Below are 11,135 nucleotides of genomic sequence, written 5' to 3'. Positions count from 1 at the left end.
ATATGGGGACTATGATTAATTGGAATATGAATGTTAATTGATATTTATACTCATACTACCTTTGATGCCTGTAGAGATCTGTGTTGAATCAGTAAATTACAATCCACAATCTGACCAAAAGATCACAAGATAGAAACTTTTGTGTACGAGGCAGGAGAAAGAATTGAAAATGAGTAAGATGGTTGATGGTTTGAGTTTTGATTCAAGTGTTTATATAGAGATATGGGTTTGGAGAGTCGGTTAATTATACACGCGCACAAGACATGCAATGATACCATCAGATATGGCTTGATTCGGATCATCTCCTCGTCATGTGAGAGGACTTGACATTGCCTTATAAAGTCATCTGGGTCATCTGGGACTTGGCTTCTCTGCTCGAATATATTACCAAGCATTCTTTCAGAGGCTTCATGCCCTCATCCAATGCAATCTGACATCACAATGACCAAATCCCTACTCCCAACAGCAGCCTTATTCTTGCTCTTATGAGCCTTCGAAAATTCTTCTATTGACAATTGTGCTTTCTCAGCCACGATATGATTATTAAAGAGAAGATGATTTCGTGCAAACCATTTGACCCAACTCAAATAAGCCAAAGTAGACCAGCTAGCTCTTGGCCCCGAGAGTCCCTCCTCTTCTTTCTGAGATCAACTCGGTCTTAAGTTATCATGCCAGAAAAGAATGTCCCTTGCGGTTTTGTTTTTTATATCGTCAAAAAATTGCATCCCAAAATAAAAAAAATCTTCAAAACCACCTGCCTTCCAGGATTAATTAAGTAAAGCTAACATGGAGGTTTGTTCATGTTCATAGGAGTGATAGGACAGATACATAGTTGGATTCATCCAGTCCTTAATTGTCAATATATAAAACCATTTACATTAGGTTTAGATGGAAATAGGAATAACAACTACACACTCCACATCAAAATCAATTGAATACTGATTATGAAATGTATTTTTCCTGCTGCTCTTGAAGAACCTTTGCCAATAATGGCTTCGCGCATCCGGATATAGTGTATCAACTTCCTCTAGATCCGCCTATATAACAAATGATTTAGTTTGTTACTGAACAATTACGCTTCAATCACACCTATTATCATTGTCAAAGTAGTAGCTACGTAGCAGATATTGTCTCTGCCTTTCATTTTCACCACAATGCTTGCAGGTGATAAGAGCTGAACAGCATGCCCGAGGAAAATGTAATACTGTAAGCATCCTTTAGAGGAAAAAAACTCGAGTTACAAATCTAACAAATTGTTCAAGACCTTAAAGATGATTTTTGGCCTATCTCTCCGAGCAGGTAAGCCGAACTCTTCTCCTCTATGAGAAAACTGTGCGCGGGTTGCTAAGATCTGGCTCAAACAATAAGCAATTCAGTCATAAACACAGAATGGAAGTGTAGAAAGAAAAAGAAATTAAGACAGTGAGCAATTGAGCATATAAACTGTTCATACCTTTATCATCTCCTCAGGACCATATGTTTGAGTTCGGATACTAACCAATCGGTCCAATAAGTCAACAGGCTTTCCGTGAGGACTAGCCATATCAGTCCCTCTGCAGAATAACAGACCAATGTAAGAAAGTTAGCCATTATAGTGAGTTAGTGACCAAACTGAAAGGTTTATAGGCAATGCTTGTAGCATTGAAAGACAAGTATGGCCTAGGTTTATGCGTTTCCTCGACCATAAAATGTAACATGAGAGAAGATAAGTAAGGGAAATTTCTGTACAACTGAATTTTCATACCTTAAATTGCAAATTCCTCTGTTTGTGGCAAATATTACTATTGGAGGAGATAATGAGCTATCTAAAGCACGGCTCAAGTACGAAAAGCATTCCATATCCAGCATATGTACCTGTTGATCAAGTTATTTAGAATTGTCTAGTAATTTAAAGCTCATCATGATGTTAACCACCGCACAAGTCTCTTTTATAGTTATTCTGCTGCATGCTATTGCTATTTTGACACATAATCTAAAATTAGTGCTCAAAGATCCTCCAATCCTTTGCTTGTGCGAGCTAGAATCGATTCAGTTATATATGTTTCCAATTCAGATTGGTAGACCAGTGGCGTTCTCATAATAGCTGCTGGTGTGAGGAAAGTAGTTCAAATGCTTCGTGATGAGCTTGAGCTAACAGTTAATGACATTAAGTGGTTGCTGCTTGTTAAAGGAGATCAGGCCTGACCACATTGTGGCAGAATGGGACGCTCCTCGAAAGTCGAAATATTGCTCCCAGATTGTAAAATGCTGTGCTCCCAGATTTTTAGTGGGCAGAACAGAATCAGCATACCAAATAGTCTAGAGAGACCAACGCTGGTTGATGCGCATTGCAACACAACCGTCGGTCACGTCAATCTGGTCTCCGGTCACAGCATAAATATCTATCCGGCATTTGAATGGGGGTTGTCGTGCAGTTGCAGAGCCACGTCACATGCTATATGTATATGTATTGATCTTCCCGACTACCGACAGTTTGGCTTGTGAAAATGATGCTTACTTTGCGTCAAGATTATTAATTTATCGAGATTTTATTGTATAAAAAATAGAATTTAGTTTATCTGCTTGGATTTTTCATTTTACTTGGATTTGCTTTAATAACAATTTTAAGTCTCCAACATCATCCATACTCAATCCAATAGTTTAAATTTTCCTTTATCAATTATTGTTGATAAGAATTCTTGTGGCTGTTAGATTGAGTAAGGATGATACAAAAGTGAAGCTCTATGAAATGATTGCTTATTTTCTTGTGGTGCCGGATATACATACGTCTGGGTGTTTGTAGTACCAACCTCTGGCCGGAACAAGCCATTTCTGGGCAAGCAAATGATAATGAGGAAAAGTAGATACTCAGCCTCTATAGACACTGGGTTGTCTGTACATATAAATTGATATGAAGGTGTAACAACCATTCCAATTGCCATTCACAGCTTGATTGAATTACTGGCGCATTAGATACTTAAAATGAGGATGTTTACGTAAAAACTATAAACGTCGTTGTAAAACTTCGAACTTCGAACTTCGAACCTTGCAAAGCAACCTTATTTCACTCGTTGCCTCTTTTTTTTTTCTTTTTTTTTTTTGTTTCTTTTCTACTATGATCATATGTAGCTCATGAGGAGCTATTTCAAACACTTGCAAGCCTGTATGTCTACTACTTGAACCAAATATATTATTATTAAAAACTCACAAGTATTTGCGTCAGCCAAAACAACGTTTTTCTTATATCATGTAAACTCGATCAATGACTGAAATTATTATAACATAGTCATTGTACGACAATGTAAACATAACCCAATTTATAAAGAAAATAAAATACATGAAAGTGATGAAACTATAACATAAGATATAGTTGCTGGTGATTTGTGACCTGTTAGTAGAGTCACAAATATTTTTTTTTTGGTGAGCAATGCAAGAGCTAACTCCAGCCCTTTCTCTAAATTTATTAATAGAAATAATGAACGGTACAAATAGGAGGAGAGACTAGGCTAAAACCACACCTAATTTTACGAGCTAGCTCGCTAACTTTATGAGCTACATGATCAAAGTACGAAAAAAGACAAAAATTAGGTAAATATAGGGCAGGAAACCGCATCACACAAATGAAAACATAGAATTAATCATAAATACAATTTTTAGCTTTAGTAATGCATTTGTGTTTGAGATATATGCTCAGGATGGCATTGTCATGGTCTTGCACTACCTTCCACGCCATGAGAATATGCTTTTTTTCTGTTAGAGTTGCACCTATGGCGCAACGCAACAAATAGACACCTCCAACCACAGCATGAGTCATGTATGCTTTACCTGATGCGTTGATGGCCTCCAACAACTTGCAATTTACCTCGTTTACAAGACCCGTCTCATCACCATTATCATCACTACAAATCAATGCTGATGGTGAAATTCTAAAGCAGACCAAGGAGAAGTTACCAGGCACCACAATCTCAAACCTCTTGTCCATTCTCATAAGCCCTTCAAAAGTCTTGGCCATTTTGACATGGCTACGAATAAAGTTTCTAAGGTTAGCCACGCCGTAACGCCGTAACGCCGTAGCTTCTGAGCACAAGCCATAACTTCAATGCCCGAAACCTCCGGCTTAGGGCTATTTGCCAATCTTTGTAGTCCACAACTTGCTTTGAATCACTAGTTTTGTTCCTCAAAAACTCAGGATTCGTCGATAGTGAACTTACCAACAGATTTGGATTTTTAACCCAAAGGCCACAACAATCCATTCCAGTGAATAACCACTTATGAGGGTTAAAACTAAAAGAATTGGCGCCCTCTACGCCATCGATGTAATGTCGAAACTCAGGACAAATGCATGCACTTCCAGCATACGCAGCATCCACATGAACCCACACCCCATATTCTTTTGCTACATGACATAGTGACTCCAATGGATCAATAGCAGTTGTAGCGGTCGTGCCAATTGTAGCACAAACAAAGAGGGGGACTAAACCTTTTTCTAGGTCTGAACTTATTGCCAATCTTAGCATCTCAGGTGATAATGCAAAACTAGTCGACTTTGTAGTCTTGATGGCCCGAAAGTTTTCAGGGTTGATTCCAACAATTTGTGTCGCCTTTTGAAGTGTGCTATGTGTTTGGTCTGAACCATACACAACAAGCTTTCCCATATTCTCGCTACCAAGTCGGCTTAGCATTTGGTCCCTGGCAGCTACCATTGTGCAAACAATGGCCTCACATGCAACACACCGCTGCCGTTGCCAGAGAATAGGAAAGACTTAGGAAGCTGAAGCATGTCTCCCAACCAATCCATGATTATGTTCTCAAGCACGGTTGCTGCTGGTGATGAAACCCAGTTGAACCCCACCACATTAAATCCAGTGGTGAGCAATTCCCCTAGAAACCCAGCAGTGCTAGCCGTTGAAGAAAAGTAAACAAAAAAATTGGGACTTTGCCAGTGTGTTAGGCCAGGAATAATGTGATCTTGAACATCTTTAAGGATGGTTGAGATAGGTTCAGGGTCATATGGAGCAGAATTTGGTAGGCATTTTTTGAGATAACCAGGTAGCACTTGGCTTAAAACTGGATATTTCTCTATGTTTTGGTAATAATCTGCAATGAAGTCGATGATCATGTGGCCGTGTTTCCTAAATTCTTCATGGTCTAGGGCATTGGTAATGTGATCAGAGGTAGTTTCATGTGAATCATGGTGGAATGGTAGGCTACCCATTTGGACTGTGAGATGAATTAGTTAAACAGAACTACGTACAACAGATGATCGATAAAGGATAGCAGGACAGAGATGAGTAGAATGGATGATGGTTTGAGTTCCACTAGAGCATAAAGTGTTTATATAGAGACGAGTGACGTACTCGCTCAAGACTTGCAATGACTTAAATGTTTGTGTATGTGCAGCTATCTATATCCACATGATCTTGTATATATGATCTTATTTATAACCCACTTGCTAAATGTGTGGATCTGATCATCTGTCTTCTGTGCGTCTAAACGTCCAAGTCAGATGCTGAGTTTGGCAAATAGGAACACCAATATTGCTGCTTCAAAATCAAATGAAGGGACCAGCTACATTGCTCAGTTAGTACTAATTACGAAATGTATTTTTCCTGCTGCTCTTGGAGAAGTATTTTTCCTGCTGCTCTTGGAGAACCTTTGCTGATGACTTCGCATCCAGATATAGTGTATCGACTTCTTCTAGATCCGCCTGTTAAACAAACAATTTCGTTTGTTAGGGAACAATTATGCTTCAATTGCACCTATTATTATTGTCAAAGTGACAGCTACCTTGCAGATGTTGTCTCTGCCATTCATTTTCGCCAAAATGCTTGCAGGTGATAAGAGCTGAACAGCATGCCTGAGCAAAATGTAATACTGTAAGCATCCTTTAGAGGGAAAGAACTCGAGAGTTACAAATATAACAATCATGCCAGACCTTAAAGATGATTTTTGGCCTATCTCTCCCAGGTAAGCCAAACTCTCCTCCTCGATAACTAGTTCCTCCACCTGTGCACGGGTTGCTAGGATCTGGCTCAAACAAGGATCAATTGAATTATTAGTAGGATTACTGACACTAACTAAAATGAAAATGGAATTAGAAATTAAAAGAAAGACAGCAAGCAAATAAATTGTATAGACCTTTATCATCTCTTCAGGACCATACGTTTGAGTTCGGATAATCACCAAGCGGTCCAACAAGTCAACAGGTATTCCGTGAGGACTAGTCATATCAGTCCCTCTGCAGAGGAACAGACCATTATAGTGACCATTGAAAGACAGGTATGGCATACGAATATGTTTTTTCTCAAACATAAAAGGTAACATGAGGGAAGTTGATTAAGGGAAATCGCTGTATATGCCTTACACTGCAAATTCCTCTGTTTGTAGCAAATATTACTATTGGAGATAATGAGCTCTCTAAAGCACGGTTCAAGTATGAAAAGCATTCCATATCCAGCATATGTACCTGTTGGTCAAGTTTTAGAATTGTCAAGTAATATAACATGTCATAGTGGTCAAGGATTTGGAAGAAAAAAGAACCTCATCAATGAATAGAACTCCAGGTACTAGCTCTGCTACTCCATCAATATACCGGTTAACAACCTGCCATCAATCATAAATGAAATACATCCTTCATTTTACCGGTAAATGAAACTTAATACCTTCTTCCTTCATTTTACAGCTAATAAAATATCATTTGAAGGGAATATTAACCCTCAAATGGAGTGGATACATCCCTAGACACAAAGCAGCATGTCAAGATATCCATCATATGCCAACTCAAATTCACATGAGGAACTAGAAACATTATAAACTTAGGAAATACTTTCAACTGTGCATCATTGATGGTAGAATTTGTACGAATTACAATATACTTGGTATCTTAATTCATTGTGGAATATATAAAGAGGCTAACTGGAGCATGAAATGAAATAGGTAAGGAGGAGAAAGGGCATGATTCTCGAAGCATTATGACCGATTATGGGATTAATTAAATGGAATAAACCGATTAGTATGTCAAAGTCTTGGAAATAAATTTATTAGCAGACATCGCCAAATTTGGGAACAGCCTTCTCCAAAGTTGTTGATTGCAAGGAACCCGTCTCACAAGTAAATTTTATCTTTAGCAACCACACAAAAAGACATTTGAAAAGCAGTACCTTATTTATTTCCTGCCTCAATTTGTCAGTAATTTCTGTTTTCCTTGGTTTCATCATCTGACCCATTAGAGATAATATATCTTGCCCACCTTGAGGTCGTGCATTTGCAGCATCCAGATCGTGCAGTGTAACATCCTATTAAGGAGATACATAAGTAAACACAAACTAAACAGAAAAAGAGAAGATTATATGAAACGATAAAATTCAATTCCATAGACAGAAATTGAATATAGCAATATTATTGTGTAGTATTTTTTTTTTAAAAATTTATTAAATAACTCACACACCTTACATATGTCAATGAGATTTTGAACCCATAATAACCTCAAAGATGTTAGTTAACCGCCTTAACCAACCAGGTCACGGCTCACAAACATATTATTGTGTAGTATAAAGTACAGTAAAATTATGGAGAAAACAAGAGAGACATGGTAAAAACCAGCATAAACTATTCATGGATTAAGGATGACATGCCATATACAGTAAGTTCAGACGTTATCAATGTTAACTGTTCATTTTAATAATCTTATGAGGCCAAAAACCTCAGTAATTTGAACAGGTAGTACTCAATCAGTAAATTTTTCACAATGTCTCGAGAACCAAATTCCTAGATTAAATAAACTAAGTAACAATGGCAATGTATTATTAGGAAACATCTGCATCATGCAAGCATGACAGATGTTTTTTTTTTATCAATCTAGCATGACAGAGCAACAGAGAGAATCTACCAGTGTATACCGTTCTAATACTAGTGTCATAATATAGACTGCTATGTGACAAACATTGCAAACAATATTCACAAAGCAAACACGGTTTAGATTAAATCGAACCTGGACAATCTCCTTCTTTTTGTGAACATCTCCTTTTGGTAGTGGAACATAGTCTTCTGCTTCCAGATCAAATTCGGTGGCAAAAGCATCACTTCTACCTACCCTTTTTACTGCTCCGCTATTTGCTTCAATGTATATGACATCACCAACAGCTACCTGCATGTTGTATGAGAAAAACTGAATGAAAAGAACAAAAATCCCACAAACAATTTCTTAAACACAATAATCCCACAGTCAAACATCTTTTAGGATGTTTGCCTGTAATAGCTTCATAATGAATTAAATAATTACAAGTTTACAGATGCGAAAAGGTAAGACAGTATCCTTCTTTTGTACAAGAAAGAAAAATGTGACAATAAGAACTTACCTTTTCCTTAATCAGTGCGTCATAAATAGTGGAGTCCAGCTTCAGTTGTTTGGTTCCTTTGACAGTTTTTAATCCAATAATTACATGGCTAATGCTTTTACTGCTGTAACACTCTCAGTCTCTTCTGGTGTTAGTTCCGTTACCTACAATGACAGTATCAAAGCATCACGAACTGTAACCAACTAAGTCAAAAGCCAAAGTAATGTAAGATAATTACTAAAACTACATTTTAGAAAATTGCACCAAATTATTCCTAAAAATAATATGTATCATTAGAGACTTGCCTCTCCTTCATAGACCTCTTTATTTTCCTTGATGCGTAAACCAATAGCCCGTCTAAAATTTTCCATTAAAACCTCAGTCTTCTTAACTTCTGATGAGTATACTTCAGATCCAACCATCAGGCAGAATGGAACCTATAAATAAGGAACATTAACCATGTACAAACAGAACAAAACAAAACATCTATCTCAAGGACTAAAAGAACATTGGCAAAGAGTACCTTATAATACTTGCATTATCAATTAACATCCAATAATGGATAGCTATGAATTCTGTGACAATACCTTACTGCCAAGCTCCTGGGCTATTCCAAGCGCTAGTGCTGTCTTTCCAGTTCCAGGAGGTCCAGCCAGTAGAAGTGCCTTACCAGCCATCTTCTTCTGCCGTATCATATCAACTACAAGACCAGCAGCTTCTCTGGCCTCCCCTTGACCCACAAAGCCAGCAGCCCAAGGTACTGCTCTTCCATTGGCCTGGAAAAGAAAGATTGTTATTCATTCAGGTTGAGATCCCTCTTAGAAACAGAAAATTCATGGTTTATGCACTATTGAAGTTAAACAAGCCTTTCTGAAAGAAACAACCTGTAATAAACAAAAAAAAAATGATGCAGTTGATGAGGTCAAGTGGTCAGCAGCAGAAAAATCAGAAAACATATAACAAAAGTAACTAGAATCCCACCCTCATATAACAACAGATAAATCCCCTAAATTTTAGCTACCTTCCAATAGCAGAACATAAGAAATCAGTTCTTAAACACCAATGAAACAGATGCCAAAGAGCTGACCAGAATGTTACTCTCTCCAACAGCTCCATCAACTGTGTAGTCTTGAAACATCCTTCCATTTCTTTTCTTTTCCAACAAAACTGTACAAGCTTGTTCCAAATATAAGGCTGGATGCAGATGATGATATCTAAGCAGCCAAATGATAGCCAACAGCCTGCAACCCCAAAAAATGTTGTCCCTCTTCCTTACCAAAAGCATATTTCTTTTAACAAAAAAGATCATGACTTCCTGCTGGATCTCCCAGCTCAACCCAGCCTCACCACACAACCTTTGCCTTAGAGAGAAGCAACTTCACACTGTGGAAAAACATTTTCAACAACTTGTCCCAGCATATTGCACATGAAAGAAAAGTGAGGAGAAAAGCACAAATTTAGCCTCCATGGAATCAAATCGCTTGCAATTCACCCTCCCATCTGCCACCAAAACCTAAAACCTTTACCGTGGGCGGAGCCTTAGTTTTCTGGATATAAGGTATAAAACTGGATCTAAATTACCAAGGAAAAGAACCTCTACACTCAAGCTTCCATATCCTCTCATCCATTATTGAACCCACGAAACTGAGTCTTTCTAGCAGCACTAGTGATGACAGACAGTTGCATCACCTCACCTTTCTGATGGAAGTGTTAGGTGTAGCTCTAGTTTCTATTATTTTGTTAAGAAATCTTGAGACTCTGAACGGTCTTGGACAAGATTAATGCATAAATTGGTCTCCCACACAAAAGTTATCCCAAAATCCCACTCTTTCCCATTTACTGCAAGCTGAAAACAGTTGGATAAACTCCATTAAGTAGAAGTGTCCATCTAAGGGATTCTAATCGATACTCTAAGAACCAGTTTCACATCCCAGCTAGTTTCATAGGAAGCATACTTTCGTCCCTCTCCGACGATAATCTCCAAAGCTTTTTCTCCAGAAGAGAAAATATTCCCTTGCTACTAAACTCCCAGACCTCCTCTCTCCCTACGTTTGGATTCCCCATCCAACCTAACTAGCTGTCCCTTCTTGCTTTCTCCAACTCCCTCACAGACATATATTTAACCCTCTGTAAACTCTTTGCCACTCTAACATTGAAAGCAAAGACAAATAAGTAGGTAGGCTACTGCCAAATGCTTGAAAATGAACCCCCTGGATAAAATTTATTCCATCCTTCTAACCTTTTCTCATTATCTCTTCTACAGTGTTCCAACCAAGGCAGCCTTAGAACTGCCGCCAATGGAAACACCATGTAGTCAAACCCTCATTAATCTCTTTCCTTTGCAATCTAGAGAATATTTCAATAACCATTTTACTGGGTACAGAGGGACTGCCTAACGAAAGCACTCAACTTTATTTGAGGGTTTCTTTGGAGCCAGAAATATAAGTTATATAACTATTCACTAACTACCATCAATAAAACATAACTGGATATTACAATGCTGACTCTGTTCAAACATACCCGCATCCAACATGTTGCGTGAGTGGTTTACTAGTGTGCAACAGGAAATAGTACTGCATTGAGTGAATACAAAATAAAAATAAGACGTAATATTACAGGTAAACTAAAAGAATGACAGAGAAAGTAGCACAACAAACAGACCAAAACCTAATAAAGCAAACATATTTACCAAAACGGGGATAGTCTGAAATATGCCACTGACACAGTATCATTTCACTGGTTAATCGGTCTATCTAGAACAAATACATAAGACATAGAGAGAGAGAGAGAGAGAGAGAGAGAGAGAGAGAGAGAGACGAC

The 11,135-nt window shown here is 38.0% G+C and overlaps 2 pseudogenes across 2 annotated transcripts in view; both read right to left on the bottom strand.

The window, feature by feature from the left end:
* Positions 1-416: 416 nt before the first annotated feature.
* LOC101302041 lies at positions 417-5,194 on the bottom strand (annotated as a pseudogene). Its single transcript, XR_184146.1, has 6 exons — positions 3,628-5,194; positions 2,790-2,872; positions 1,745-1,854; positions 1,454-1,553; positions 1,265-1,351; positions 417-641 (listed from the first exon to the last, which is right to left on the bottom strand). The product of XR_184146.1 is annotated as a tyrosine/DOPA decarboxylase 2-like (transcript).
* A 187-nt stretch (positions 5,195-5,381) lies between these two features.
* The window catches only part of LOC101311342, a 6,475-nt pseudogene continuing 721 nt past the window's right edge, over positions 5,382-11,135 (bottom strand). The window contains exons 3-13 of the transcript XR_183991.1: positions 8,903-9,091; positions 8,621-8,752; positions 8,337-8,479; positions 7,970-8,125; positions 7,140-7,274; positions 6,520-6,582; positions 6,339-6,445; positions 6,118-6,217; positions 5,915-6,006; positions 5,767-5,836; positions 5,382-5,686 (exon numbers count right to left, since the gene is read on the bottom strand). The product of XR_183991.1 is annotated as a ruvB-like 1-like (transcript). The remainder of the gene's footprint in view (positions 5,687-5,766; positions 5,837-5,914; positions 6,007-6,117; positions 6,218-6,338; positions 6,446-6,519; positions 6,583-7,139; positions 7,275-7,969; positions 8,126-8,336; positions 8,480-8,620; positions 8,753-8,902; positions 9,092-11,135) is intronic.

The sequence above is a fragment of the Fragaria vesca genome, linkage group LG2 (genome assembly GCF_000184155.1).
Source record: "Fragaria vesca subsp. vesca linkage group LG2, FraVesHawaii_1.0, whole genome shotgun sequence".
Classification (NCBI taxonomy): Eukaryota; Viridiplantae; Streptophyta; class Magnoliopsida; order Rosales; family Rosaceae; genus Fragaria; species Fragaria vesca.
This window is presented reverse-complemented; position numbering and strand designations above follow the sequence as displayed.